Source organism: Planococcus citri, chromosome 2 (assembly GCF_950023065.1).
Source record: "Planococcus citri chromosome 2, ihPlaCitr1.1, whole genome shotgun sequence".
Classification (NCBI taxonomy): Eukaryota; Metazoa; Arthropoda; class Insecta; order Hemiptera; family Pseudococcidae; genus Planococcus; species Planococcus citri.
The window spans coordinates 44346249-44361703 of NC_088678.1; the positions used below are offsets into that span (position 1 = coordinate 44346249).

At 33.0% G+C, this 15455-nt stretch overlaps 1 protein-coding gene across 6 annotated transcripts in view; it reads left to right on the forward strand.

Moving 5' to 3' along the window:
• The window catches only part of tn (thin), a 74137-nt gene that overhangs the window by 37745 nt on the left and 20937 nt on the right, over positions 1–15455 (forward strand). The window contains exon 1 of one of the 6 annotated variants that reach the window (XM_065350445.1): positions 3723–3862. The exons of the other annotated variants lie outside the window; for them this stretch is intronic. The gene's annotated coding sequence lies outside the window, so the exon portion shown is untranslated. Of the gene's footprint in view, positions 1–3722; positions 3863–15455 lie in introns of those variants that run through there. 6 annotated transcript variants of the gene reach the window in all.

The window sequence follows — 15455 nt, forward strand, 5'->3', positions numbered from 1 at the left end:
TAAAAAAAACATTCAGGGTGCATCGTCAACATTACCTCATGTCAAGAACTTTAAAGCTTTCACTGAACTTTTACCATAAACTTTTGAGAGTTTTTTTCTGTTGAAAATTGTTTTTCAACTTAGATCTTTCAGGGTAGGTACCTACAACATAAGTATTTTTGTCTGCCCATCAAATGTTTTTTCAGCTTACTACACAATTTTTTGTACTTTCAACGTAAGCTTGCACATCTACACTTCAAAGCCTTTTTACTGAGAGGTTGTTATTTTAGGTCAAATACCACATGTCAAGAAGTTTTGAGCATTCGCTTAGCTTTTTTTCAGAAATTTTCAAAAGTTGATGGTAAAAGTTAAGCGAAACCTCAAAATTTCTTGACATGAGATATTTGACCAGATCAAGTCATATACATATGCAAGGTTGAAAGTTTTCACCAATTCATGCAGAGGGTGCAGCAGATTGAGTCATTTTAGTCGAGACTTTGATAATCTTAGCAAACAGAAAAAGAACTACTGAAATTTTTGGTAATTTCTGATAGAAAATGATTTTTTTAAAACTAAAAAACAAAACATTTTTGTAAATTTAAAAGAAACAAGATTGTTGATTTGGTAAAAAAAAAGAAACTCAATTTTAGCAAAAAGTAGCAAGTTTGGTAGTTATTGACAAAAAAAATATGTAGTTTAAGTACATTTTTTGCAATTATTTTTGTTGCTTTTATTAGGTAAAACTATAGGAGTAAAAACAATTTTTTTTAAATATATTTTTGGTAAGAGTTTGCAATGTTGCCAAAAAGTTATCATTTTTTTAGACTTTTTAAGAAATGAAACCAGGACGTTTTACCAATTGTTGGAAAGAGTGATAATACTTTTTCGCAACTTTTATTGAAAAACTGGACATTATTTTGATTTTTGATGAGAGTGATTGAGTGTTTTTAGAATACATTTGGGGAGAAAGCGACGCTTTGGGGTAAATTTTGGACTTTTGCGGTGATAAAAGTTGAAAGTAAGTACCTATTGGAATTTTTTGCGATAAAACAATATTTTTTTCTGTTAATTTTCAAAAAAGCCTCATCAAGAATTACAATGTTAGCCAAGAGCGGAACTTTTTGAGAATAAGATATAAACAAAGAAAGACCCTTTCAAAACTTTTCAATAATTATGTATTGCGAAAAAAGGAGAACTTTTTAGTAATTATCAATTAACAGTTTCTGGCAAAACAGGTAGATTTTTGAACACTTTTTTGGAAAAAAGGTAGGCCGCAGATTTTTTACAAATTTCATCAAAAGCAAAATTTTTTATCAATTTTTGCCAAAAAGCAAAATTTTGATCTGTACTTAAGGGGATATTCTCAATACATGGTAGTATATCTGTCCGCCTGCCAAAAATTTCAAACACATAATTCAGAGCCATTTGTGCATGGAATAGCTTCAAATTGGGTATAATACGTTTTTCAAAACATTTTGAACAATCCTGTGCATGCATTTGTCGATACGTTGAGTAGTTTTCGAAAAAATACGATTTAATGAAATGTTGGACTTTTTGAAAAAAAATCCAACGTTTCTTAAAACTGTATTATTTTATTGAAAAACTATTCAACGTATTGACAAATGCATGCACAAGATTGTTCAAAATGTCTTGAAAAACATGTATTTCAAATTTGAGCCTATTCCATGCATCCGCGGCTCTAAATTATAACATTAAAGTTTGTCCCATAAGACCAATGTGAAATAAGGCATTTTGGTTATACTACTACTATGTATTGACAATATCCCCTTAATAGGAAAAAACAAGGCTTTTTGACGATAATTGTCAAAAAAATTATACTTTTTTGCAATTCTTTTTGAGAAAGCGAAGCTCATTTTTTTGAATTTTCCAATAACTAACAGTGAAAAAATCGTGATCATTCTACATATTAGCTAATGAATTTTTAAAGTGTACATTTTAAGTTTTGAAGAATCGCGCAGTATGCGCGATTAACGGGTTGGCTAGTAGTCACTAATAGCTCTGCGAGCCGACACCCTTTGAGGTGTTGGAAACGCCAAACGCACCAAAACTATGAAAATAGCGTGAGAATGCACAAAAATATACTTACAGGGTGCCCAGAAATATCGAGTAGGTACCCCTAAAAAAGTTTTCTACTAAAATACTTAGGTTGGTCACAGTGAATGATAATAATGATAGCACATGATTGGTTGTTGGACTGGAGAGATAACATTCCACCAATCATATGCATCTATTTCACATTGCCAACCTACATACAACTATATTTTTAATGAAAAACTTTCTTAGGGGTACTCGATATTTCTGGGCTGCACCCTGTATAATAAAAACGACTTCGTACATTTATGAAATTTTGAATACTGGAGTGTCATAATTTTTCTGTCAACAGAGTACTTCACTTACAAGTTACTTTTGAGTAAAGCTCATTTATGTAGATTGACATTCTATTAAAATTTTTCTTTTAGAAATTTTAGAATTTTTTTTTTAGAATATCTATTACGTGTAGAGGCAAATTTTTGAATCACTAAATGAGGTCTTGTACACATTCTTAACAGTATTGGGTTAGAACTGAAAAAATTTAATGATAACATTTTTCGTCTGTGTAAATATATAGTAGCCTAAATTTCAGTACTATAACATAACAATATGCCTGCATTAAATACGTTACACTTCGTTAAGTTTTGAACTCGATTAATTTCTTAAAATTTTGCCACCGAAGAAGCGCTACCGCTTGGCAAATTTAACTCTTAGGAGAATCAGAGTCGATGTAATTTTCTAGGGTAATTGTTCGATGCGAAAAAGGTTATTTGCATTTTGCAAAATTTGCGATGCATAAACCGAAGTGATTTTAGTCGTGCAGCGAAAACCGCATTCTTTATAGTTGTAGACGTCTATAACTCCAGAGTACCATTTATGTGTGCTCGCAAATACGAGTATATGACGAAGAAAACGAATACGAGGTGAAATGTTGAAAAAAGGAAAAGAAAACTCGCTTTACAAAGCTGACATTTTTTGCACTGGTTGTTCGGATTTAAATTAAAATCGCGAATCGCGAACCGCGAAGCGTAATTTGAACACGTATACGTGTATGTTATGAAACAAGTTAACAAAATGAATTCTATGTACTGCTTGTACGATGCTTTACCACATACTGAAGAGTGTTTACTTTGATATAACCTACTCCAATTAGCTTAAGCATATAATTGAAATTTGTAAAGCTAAACTACATAACGTTTTACGCGTTTTGTAAATGAAAGAGCTTTTCAAAATGTTCCGGGTTAAAAATCATACCGGTTAAACGATTTAATTTTAGTGATCGTGGTACGTGTAAGTACTTAAATAGGTACCTATATGCAAAATTACCTACTTACTTAAATACAAAAGTATTTACCTATTTAATTACCTACCTGTGAAAGTAATTAGTCAGAGAGCGGCTTCCTGTATCACCTACCTGTATGTTTCGACGTTTCGAATGACTCAAATGCATCCTCATCGTCATCGACAGGAATTAAAAATACGAATTTTTTACATGTGGACTCGCGAGAGCAAACGGATAGTAACCGATGAAAGCATGAGTTGATTTTATTATCGCATTTCTCGCATATAAAACGCATATGCACGAAGATTTTTGTATACAAGGGCGTTATAAATAACAACAAAGCTATCCAGCATCTATTTAAAACCTAAACTTGAAGAGCGCTATCTTCGACATCGTATAAGCGCAAATATATGTAAGTCTACGTACTCGTATGTATTTTTTTCTACATACGTTAGTCGCGAACGTTTACTTACGTGTTATTCGGTGATCGGAGTGAAGTATTGGTCGCATTTTTGGTTATTTTTGGTATTTCCCTTTGTCCAGAGTGAGGTAAGTGTCTCACGAATTGATTGTTCCTTGAAAACTCGCGCGATCTGCGTAAGTATAGGTAGCATTCTGTCTGCTATCTGTCTTCAAGCAACGATAACGTGTAGTGTAGGTAAAAGTGAGAGCATCGGGTTTTTTTTTTTTTGAAGTGATGCATGTACTTTGATCGGCATTTCTGCTTTGGTTAGAGATTATGGAATTTGGTGAATGAAAATCATTTATTTCATGATATCAGTAATAAGAAAATTGTTTAATTTTGATGCACATTGCGTCCTTATTCGTTGATTATCACGTTATCACTACTTAATCGAACTTTTGTGATAAGCATTGGCTGAACTGAATGATTTGATTTCTTTCCTTTTTCAAGAAGAAATTGATCAATTTTTTACGAGACGAATGAGATTATTTTTATTTTAGTGCGTGGGTATCGTGTGTGTGTTTTTTTTTGCAGTGTGATGCAATTTATTCCTCGCGTGCTTAGAACACACCTATTTAAACTTCATGAAGCTAATGACTACATTTCATTTTTCGTTCAAATTTTATTGGTTGCACTGGTTTGAATTGAAAAAAATTATTTTTTAAAATTTATGACATCATTGGGTAGGTATTAAAATTATTATCATTGAAAAAAAAAAAATCAAAATGGAATTTTGACTTGAGTATGGTGTAGATGAGTTGTACCTAGACCTACCTACAGATCGGGTACCCTGAAGAAAGTTTTTCATTAAAAATGTAGGTTAGCAACGTGAAATAGATGCATATGATTGGTGGAATGTTATCATCTCAGTCTAACAACCAATCATATATGCTATCATTATTATCATTCACTGCGACCAACCGAAATATTTAGCAGAAAACTTTGTTAGGGGTTCACGATATTTCTGGGCACCCTGTACTTGAGAAGTAAAGTTGAGCATTTGAAAAAAAAATCATTCGTGAGGATGGGGACTTCTCTATTACATTGTGTAAGGTCGAAAATCATTTCTCTTTGACATTTTTTGAGATTTATTCGTAAATGAAACGCATGCTCCTGGTGTATGTTTGCTTGCGGGTGGGTAAATTCTTGTGTGATGACTGATAATTCGATGCGGTTGAAAATTTGCAAATTGTTTTTATAGGGTAAATGAGTTCGTATTTTGAAAATACTTTCTTCGCAAAAAAACTGAAAAAATTTGATGAATTTTTGGTCATTTTTTTCGAAGTTTCAGAGATACCTCTCGCTAATGTGAACGATACTTTTTCTACATTGTGCACTTAGAGGGGTGAAACCGAAAATTCCCCAATATTCGATTTTTATGATAATTGCTCTTTCTGTAAATTGAAGGGGTGGAGTCCCTAAATTTCCAAAAATTGGAATTATTGACCACAGTCTCTGGTCTAGATTTTTCTGATAAACAAAAAAGGTTCTCTCACAAATAGCTTAGATATCTCTAGAATTGAAGGAGTTATAAGCGATTCGTTTGGAAAAAGAAAATTTTTCGCTTTAAGTTCTTCAAAATTTTCAAAAATTGAAATTTGTTGGCTTTGAAGGTGAATTTATGCGTAATCTTCTTGAGACAAGTAAAAAATGTTCGTTTTGTAAAATTGCATACCTTTAAAATGGAAGGAATTAGAAGCAGAGCAATTAACTATTTGAAATTTCGAGAATTTCGAGGTGCTTTGAAAAATTAATTTTTCCGCAGTGCCTTCAGTTTTATAAATACTTTTATTTTGAATCACTTTGGAAGAGACCCCTTTTTCGTTCGTCTTGAAAATTTTGAACTTGAAATCATAACCAAACCTTGGTTTTTCAAATTCATGAATTCTTGCTCCTGCGACATTTCAGAACCGTTCCTTAATAATTCAAAATTTTTCCTAGGAAGACAAATACATAGCTTGAATTGGGCTACTTTGAAGGCCGGATGGCGGATATGGTTTAACCTAAATCACTTTGAGATCAGCTACTTTTTGAATCGCTCATAACTCTGAAATAAAAACATACGTTTTATCAATTTTTACCTCCAATTCCCGCAGTTTCAAGGGCTTTGCTGATAAGAGTATCGAAACAGTTATGGAATATTTTTCATATAGATTAGCTGTAGAATGCGATAAAATTAAAAACCACACCGCTTTGAGCTTTAAAAGAACAGAGAAGAAGATGGAGTTGAATACTGATTTCAACAGCTCAAATTTACCCATTACTTTTCCAAGTCATACCCAAATCCAACGAACAGCAGTTCCAGATAGTATAGGTATCAATTCGCAGTGGCAATTGAACATTCAAGCTGTTTACTTTTCTGCATAATGCTGACACGTCACTTGTAGGTATGTAGGCACTTCCATTTTAAATTTAGGAAGAAGTAGGTATACCTAGTTGTTGAATAAAGCAAAACAAAAAAATTTTCGAACAGGAATACATTTTAGGTATAGCTATACCTACATTATATTTCTCAGTAGATGTAAAAGCGAAGGAAAAGCTTGGTATCAGTATTAGATATACTCTACCGTAATGCCATCAAATAAAATATAGAAGCATTTTAACATCGTTTGTCTTGGAAAATTTCTGTGATAAAACTTCACGCATCAAGTCTAAAATGTTCACTTGAGCCCAGCATTTTCATCGTTTATGTTAACTGTTTTGATATTTCTTCTCTGCTATTCCGTTTCATATCACTCGCTGTAACTTACTCGTACATTTAATATTCACCATTATTACCTTTCAGTTTGCACTTCGTCATTCTGAGGTTTTTCTATATACGAGTATACCTATCTTATGTACTAACCTTCAACATACGCGCTTATAGGTAGATATCTATTCTATAAATTCGAATACGCAGAGGGGTTTCATTCTTCAATCATCTTATTATTTATGAATTTTCAAAAATCCTACGGCGGCATGAGTAGGTATCTACTATCTACGCAGAAATACGAATAGGTACCTACATTTGAAAGCTCACGACAACTTGTAACAAAATCAAGAATTTTTCGACAATATATCTAGGTAGCGAAGTTTTCTTTACATTTTTAGGATGGAAGCTTAACCGAAATAATGATGCCTTACCTACGTATAGGTAATATCGCAACTTGATCGAGCTTAAATACTATCTGGTCTACGTTTTTACTACATTTTCCTTTTTTACTTTATTATCAGCCGAATTACTTCCGCGTTTCCAAGTTTGCGAATATTTCGCACATGTTGGAGGTTTTCGAAAGCATGGAGATATAATACCACATATCTAGTTGGTGAAAGGTGAAATTCACACCATACTTTCCTTTGGGAATCGATCTTACCAAATACGTACTTTTGAGAATCATTTTCTGACGGATTATCACCATTCATTGTTACATTCGGGTCGAATTTACTTTTCATCAAATATGTTGGTCAAAAGTTTCTTTCTTTTCGTTCGTCGAAAACGAAAAATACGCCACATTGTGTGTTATTTTTTTACTCAGTGATATTCGATCTCAAAAAATGATGAGTTCGTGCGTCGATTGAAATGATTGGTTAGGATGAGTTTGAAATTCGTATTGGAGGAGTTGTGCGGCTTCTAACGTCCGTGTTTAGGATCAACCCAACCCCTTGTTAAGATCACAAAATTAACCGACCTGGTGCAAAAAAATAACCTGTTCCCTATTTCCTCTGAAAATTCATCTCGTATTTAATTTTATTAATTTTCATTTTGGAAATTTCACGAGTTACTCTATCTGGCTTCTTACATCGTGCTTATCATTGTTTCATCATTAATTTCGCATTGTCACATCACCCTAAAACACATGACAAATTAGATTTAGGACTGGACGTATTTTCAATGGCCAACGCAATCAAATTGTTTTCTCGAAGTTGAAAATCATCCCATATTATATCGGGCAACTTTAATGATTATTGTTGAAATTTCATTCCTTGTACACGTATCATTTGCATTTGCAATTTATTCAACACGATGCGTTATATTCGTATTTTGAGTACGCTCACTGAGGAGGTTTTATCGATTATTTTTTCGACTAAATAATATAAAATGTAGGTTAATTGAGAATATCGTGCAAATATACATAAATATGAAAATCTCGAAAATAATTTCATTTTGCTTTTAAGCGCGAAAACTGGCGAATGTTTTTATTCTGCAGGGTTTAGGCAGTTTTTATTTCATTTTCATGCCTATCTACGCTGCTGAAATAATCTCGTAAAAAATATTTCGCACTAGAAAAAGAAATTGGCGTGGAATTCCTCGTCGACATAGTACTCGTTGCGAGTACCTAATAAGATGAAAAGGAAACTTGATAAAAACAATTATAACTTTTATCGCGCCACATACTCGTTATAATGAGAGTGTGTAAGGTTTAAATGAGCCGCACCGCCGAAAGAATACGTGTACAAATAATACTTCCATTAAGCCAGCGACACTTTACTCGAATAGTTAGGTATCCTTTACCTTGCCCTTTTTACGGATCGAGCTTAGGTCAAGGAAGTTTTGCGGTTGATATGGGGAATTTTATGCAAGTTTGGATTCATTTCGTGCTGAATTAAAGTACATACATATATAAATGCATTATCACTTATCAGTGCAGTCTAATAACTTTTTATCGTGTTTGGATGGATTGAAATAGTACACAGTGTTCTTTTAAATGTATACCACAAAGGTTTGGTAAAATTACGAACAATATGAATTCGAATCTCGAGAAATAAATTTTTGTACAAAGTATAAGTACTTACATAAAGTATCATGATCATGAAAACTGAACGAATGGTATAATAATCACTCACATCTTCAAAATTGAATAGGTAATAATTCGTCAAAAATGCAAAAAATACAATAAAAATTTCAAAATTTGTCTCCCATTTTATTAAAAGTTATCATAAATTGATAAAAAATCATCATATCTAGTTGAGCGAAATTTTTGGGGAAATAATTTGAAAATTTATTAATGTCATAAAAGTAGTTTTAATTGATTCGAAAATTGTGCAAAATATCGCAAGAATGCTCAAGTATGAAAAAAAATAATGGAAAATTGGGAAAAGTTTAATTAAAGGAAAATTAGCATAATATGTACATATTGAGTGAACTACGTAAAAATTGCTTAAAAATTTCTCAAATTCCATGAAAAACGTTGGAAATTACTGAAATTTGAGTAAAATGTAGTAAAAATGATAAAAATATCTAACAAATTGTAGAAATGTACAAAACATTGACCAAATATCTAAATTAAATGAATTTTTCCAAATGAGTACCAATCCCAGAAAACTGAAAAATTGGCATAAAAGTAGCTTATTTTGACAAATTTAGCAAAAATGTCCATAAAACAACATTAAAAATTTCTAAAACGACATGAAAAAAATAAAAATTAGTGAACAATTGAAAAGACATCCTCAAATCCACCCCCTCCCCTTTCGGAGAAACTGCCATAAAATGTTGAAATTTTCACAGATTGTGTACATAATGTAGAACTTGAAAATTGAAAGAATATACAGTGGAGTCTCGATAACTCGAAGCTGAAGGGAGAAGGAGTTGACTTCGAGTTATCGGAGTTTAAATAATTATAGAGGTTAATTTTGGTATATTATTTTGAGTTAGTGAAGTTTTGAATTAGATGAGTGTTTTTTTTACTAGAATGAAATGGAAACACATTATACCTGGTCGAAAAGATTAAATTATGGAATGAGATTGTACAATAGGTACCATTGAAGATACCAATATGTGAATGTGAAAGAGTTTTGTATCAAATGAGATTCAAATTTACAAGTGTTTTCAACTAGAAATTCGAGTTATAGAGGCAAAACGTTGGTAACGTTCGACTTACAGAGGTTTTTTCTTGTCCTTTTTAAAAATTTTACTTAGAGGTATCAGAGTTTTTGGACTTGTTACTTCGAGGTAAAGAAGTGAATTTTACATTGAGTCTTATGGAGAGTTGAATAGAAGGGAAACAGACTTTGCTTCGAGTTATCGGAGTTTTTGAGTTAACGGAGTTTGAGTTATTGAGACTCCACTGTAATTTATAGAAATTTGTAAATTGCTTTGGCACCTGAAATTTTGAGTGTGAGGGAACCATGAACATGATTTTTTTATTGAGCATTTAAAGATCTTTGAATTAGGTTCTGTTCATTTTTGGACAACATTTAAAATTGAAGGTGCTAGAACACTTTGAAAACTTTAATCTTTTGTTCAAACTTTTTTTTTTGTATCTGCGTAGTTTTAAAAATGCTTAATGGTCAAAAAACCATGATGTGGACCCTTTGGACTGCCCTCCTTCTCCTCCTCCTCCTCCTCCTCCTCCTCCAAAAAAGGCGTAGAGGTGGGTCGATTTTAGAATGGGTTATGAGAACTGCTCTAGAGGATTGGAAAAAGGGAGTTAGAATTGGAGGAAAGACATTGTCAAATCTACAATATGCTGATGACACAACCCTGCTCGCAGAGACACCAGATGAGATGAAGGAAATGCTCAGAAAAATTGAAGAAGCCAACAGTGAGGCAGGCCTGAGGGTCAACAAAGGAAAAATGAAAATAATGATAATCAATAGGGAGCAAAAGAACAGACCTGAAATATTGGAGACTGATGGTATAGAGGTTGTTCAGGACTTCGTGTACCTTGGTTCATTAATAACGAATCAGGGGAACTCAGCCGGAGAAATCAGGAGAAGGTCGGCTATAGCAAAGACAGCAATGGGAAAGCTCACCCGGATATGGAACAGCCACAACATTACAAGGGCCACAGAGCTAAGAATCATAAAAACGCTAGTCCCTGTATTAGGGTGGTTCATGTAACATTTTTTTTGAAATCTCAAGGTCTTACCCCCTAATTTTGTTCCTTTTGATGAAAAAAAGACACCAAAAAATTTTTGTTGAAAAATATTAATATTTAGAGGTCGCGCACAAGCGTTGAATTTTGAGAGCAACGAGGGCTCGCAAGCATAATACTTCCCACGATGGCGCCGAGGGAAAACGCAACAAAGCTTGACGGGGTTGATTTGGCGCAACTATACTGAGAGCTACATCCCCACCACAACTTATTAAGTGATAATATATTTTTTTTTGATTTTTAAAACAACCATTCCAAAGTATTGATTATGATTTTTTGGCTGTAGAATTCATTTGGACCTGAATTTGGAATTAAGAAATTGAAAAATTCCACTTTTCAAAAGTAACAGCTTTAAAATTATTAATAGTCAATAAAACATCAACTTGAAGTGCTGAATCTTATTAAATATTAGTATTTGAACTTAAATTTATCCTATATGTACATTTTTTCCCTTTGATTACCAAGTAGAATAGAATAGGTAGTAAAATACAACCTTAAATTCATACTTTTTTCTGTACTTTTGAAATCTTTTGTATTTCCTCCTTTAATGAGCTTCAGATTTGAAAAATTGCCATTGAATCTTCATTAATAACATCTAAAAAAAGCCCACAAATGACTAGCCTTACTTATCATACATTGTAGAGGGGATAACGTTGTTTAATACTACTTTGATCCAATGAGGGAACGCAACACTGCATTTCCCCGCGCGCAACTGTGGGAAGTTTTCGCTCGACGCACTCGTACCTTCTCAATCTTCAACTCTCGTGCGCGACCTCTAAATATTATTTTTTTGCCCTGAAATTTTTTGTGAAGTTTTTTCTAACCAAATGGAACACTTCTAGAGGGTAAGCTCAAAACATTAAAACATAAAGTTTTTTCTATTGTTCTTTGAACCACCCTACCCTGTATGCATCAGAGTGCTGGACACGTGAACAGTACACAAAGCAGATCAAGATAAAATTGACACATTTGAAATGTACTGCTACAGACGGATGCTACGGATATCATGGGTCCAGAAAAGAACAAATGCGTCAATATTTCAACAACTGGGTGTAAAGGAAAGGCTAAGCACAGTCATCAGGAGATGAATACTGCGCTACTTCGGACACATCATGAGATAGGACAACTTGGAAAAATTGACAGTCCAAGGCCACATAGAAGGCAAGAGAGGAAGGGGAAGATCACCCACCCGATACACGGACTTAATCAAGAAAACTGCCAAAATGTCACTAGAAGAATGCACAAAAAAGGCAGAGGACTGAGATAGCTAGAGGGAACTGGTTGTGGGGATTTTGTAGTCGCCATGTCCGGATACAGGCAAGCGAGGAAGAAAAAGAAGGATATTGAAATAATTCTCTCATACTATCGATAGTAGAGTAGCATTGAGAAGTGCCTTTTGCCTTTTTTGATCTCTACGTAGGTAGAGTTCTATAATCCAGTATATTTGCATTTAACTCATCTGTTAATAGCTAATAAGTACCTAATTATTTTGAAAACAATTTAAAATTAATCCGAAGAAAAAGTACATATTTACGAGCAGAAGTATATGGTATATGAAATAAACGTGACGTGTAGGTACCAGTGTATTTTGCGATGTACCTACCTACTACCTATGTAGAGAAGCAAGAATTTAGAATAATATACGAAGGATACCTACTTCTTCGCATCGTATTGTACGATAAAAATTAGTTTCAAAGTTGATGCTGCATTGTGTAGAAAATTAGGATCAAACAAACGTAGGTATAAGGTGGATTTCGTAATATCAGCACGACAGACAAGAGAAATAAAAAATTAAAACTTAAGCAGATGAATGTTGTCAGTTAAATGAAAACTTGAAGATAGTGCCATATGTGTTGTTGAAAATCTGCAGAAAACTTATTATACGGGAAAAACTAAAGTAAAGAAAAATTCTCAGTGCTGTACGCGCGTGGAATGAATTCTTATTTCGCTTTAAGAGAGGTTAGAAGTGTCGACGATGTACGTAGACGTAGAGCTTCTCGTATAATTAATTTTCAAAAAGGCAACACTCGTAAATAAGCCCAAGCCCCGGCATCATTTTAGTAGCAAAATGAAACGAAAATAATATCCGAAAATTTTCCAATAGGTATCACACGCTAATATGTACACAACACCTACTTGTAAAAAATTTTAATTATGTTTGGAAGACGATACGATGTAGCGATAGCGAAAGCAAAAGCGACGGTGGTGTCAGCGACGACATCGACATCGACACGACTCTCGAGCGAGTCTCAAGGCGAGCCAATTTTCTCCGTGTTATTTATCCTAGGTTTTCAGACTTGTGTAGTGAATTTTTCTAGGATTATTTAACAATTTCAATGTTGATCTGAATAAAGCTTCAGGTTAGAGGTGAAAAAAATTCTATACACTTCGTGATATTAGATATGTTCGGAATTTATAGCTCTTTTTCAATAATATACCGAGGATCATCCCGGCTTTAGTTCTTTTTTTTCCACTTTGAATACTGTCAGCCGAAATATTGTCTTTTTGTATTACAAATTGATTTTTATTACGCTGCGTACCTACTCGTATTCGAGGCTGTGAGATTTTTCACATCTATGCGAATATGGTATGAATATCTAATCGTATTTAGCCTATTCGCGATTTTTGTTCTATATCTCGAATCTCGAATCTCTGGAGCATTCGTTGATATAGATTTTTTCGTGATAAATCTTCGAAACAGAGTGTCAATATTGATTTCCTTGCTTTTGGAATAGGGTTTCTGACGTGAGAATTAAGGCTAGATACTCGTATATGGCGCGAGTAGATACCTAACATTTCACGAATTGTTGCGTTGATAATACCTACTAAACTTCGTAAGTTTTGAACTTGTGATATGATCGTTTTACACTTCTTTTAAAAACAAGTTGAGTCAAAAGGAGGCGCAAAAGTTGTGTCCGAATCTCGAAATAATTTGTTAAAATTTTGTCTCGTCTCACTTGTCTGTGTATTCTTCTTTTCACACTTCGTTACAAAATCTGCCCATTTTCAAAAAAAAAAAAAATTAAAAATTAAAAAAATAAGAGCATAGTCGGGAGTAAAATAGGCAATTTGGCCTTGTCCTCGAATTTTGAAACTTACTTTCAAATTTCTTTTTTCATTTTTCAAATTTTTTAAAACATGGTCAAGTATTAACATCAATTAAGATGAGGTGAAGGGTATTTTTAATAAATTGGTGTGAAAAGCTAAAATGTGATTTATCTATTATCTAATTATTTTTTCACCAAGGAATTACGCAACTTTCGTAATGTATAAGAAGGCATGGTTGCCAATCTGTAAGTTGCAGGAGCAAAATTATATTTGTGGAAAACTCGCTTCCATATTACCTAGGTATCTTCTTAGCTACCCTATTTTTTTTCATAATTTTTCATTTTCTATTTTTTTTTTTCAAATCTGATGTGTGTAAAATGATAGTGAGGGAATACATGTTCAATTGTTTTCATTTTTATGGATTCTTTCTCTTAATCAGATTCATTGAAACAAATAAAAATACAATAACATTTGAAAAAACGCGACATTTTTTTTGTCAGAATTTCTAAGGACTTCAAATACTCGAATTTTGGTGCTCATTTTTTTTAGCATAACCCCTCAGTACCCTTCTAACACTCATTTAAAAAATAAATAAATAAATAAATATTATGAAAGTCAGTCGATTTTTTTTTTTTAGTTCAAGGTTACTGAGCTCGGAATATTTCTGTATTTCTCAAATTTAATTCCTCAGTCTCAATTTAAAAAGAATAAGAAAAAAAAGAATGTGCGACTAAAAAAACATTGAGGAAAAATTCGAATCATCCATCTCGCTCATCGAATATGAGTTCATATATCGCACGCATGAAATTCAATATGTAAACTTGCACAGAATACGCGAATAATTTGAGCAAATTCCTCGCAGAAACAGTTCTTTTGAATATACGACTCTTTCCAGTCGATTACTTTGTGGGAATTATTTTGTGAAAAAAATCACATCTCACCGACTGCGACTCCTCTTAATTTTGCATGTCGGAATTCAGCGTAGATACCGCGAAAACACGTTGAGTGTTAATTATCTCGACGAACTTTGTAAAACGAAGAAACCGCCAAGTGTCAAAATTGCCGAGTGTCTGAATATGCCAGACGTTGAAAACGTATAGCAAAAATGGCCGCGAATTCCAAAAGTCGTTTAAATGTACTTTTGTACTACTCTTAAACAAATTACTTTGCTTAACGATAAGATTAACGGGGATGAGTTGTTTTGCGCTTGTTTAGTTTAATGCGGGAGAAATAACGCAAGAATTTTTTTTTCATCAAAAAAGTATCTTGAATGAGAGAAAAAAAACTTTTATGAAATGCTTCTTTCTTATACATAGTATTACGCGAGAGCTTCATTGACGTCACTCTTAGATTACAAAATATACACAAAGAATTTCTCAATGATTCGACATTTAATAGATGGCAAATGTAATTAAAAAGAAACTTCAACTCGGTTCTAAATGAATCTTTCAAATTCGTCGTCGCTTTTCGGCGAAGAAAAAAGTTTTTTTTATTTTATTTCAGAGTACTTGGATGAAAAACCAAAATCATTTTGAGCTTTGAAGTTAATAGATGGTCTTCTCTTTATTTTCCGCTGTCTAGTAATTTTATATTTTAAATATACCGAAAAACAATTTACATAATTTGTGCCGCGTTTAAACATCTGCTAAACAAATAATTTGTATTTAATTCCTTTTCAAAATTTTAATGACTTTCTGTACTTATTCATCAGAGCTGACAACGTAAAAATTAAATTTCATGTTTCATTTGGTTTTTGTGGTGTTTTGAAAATTGCTGA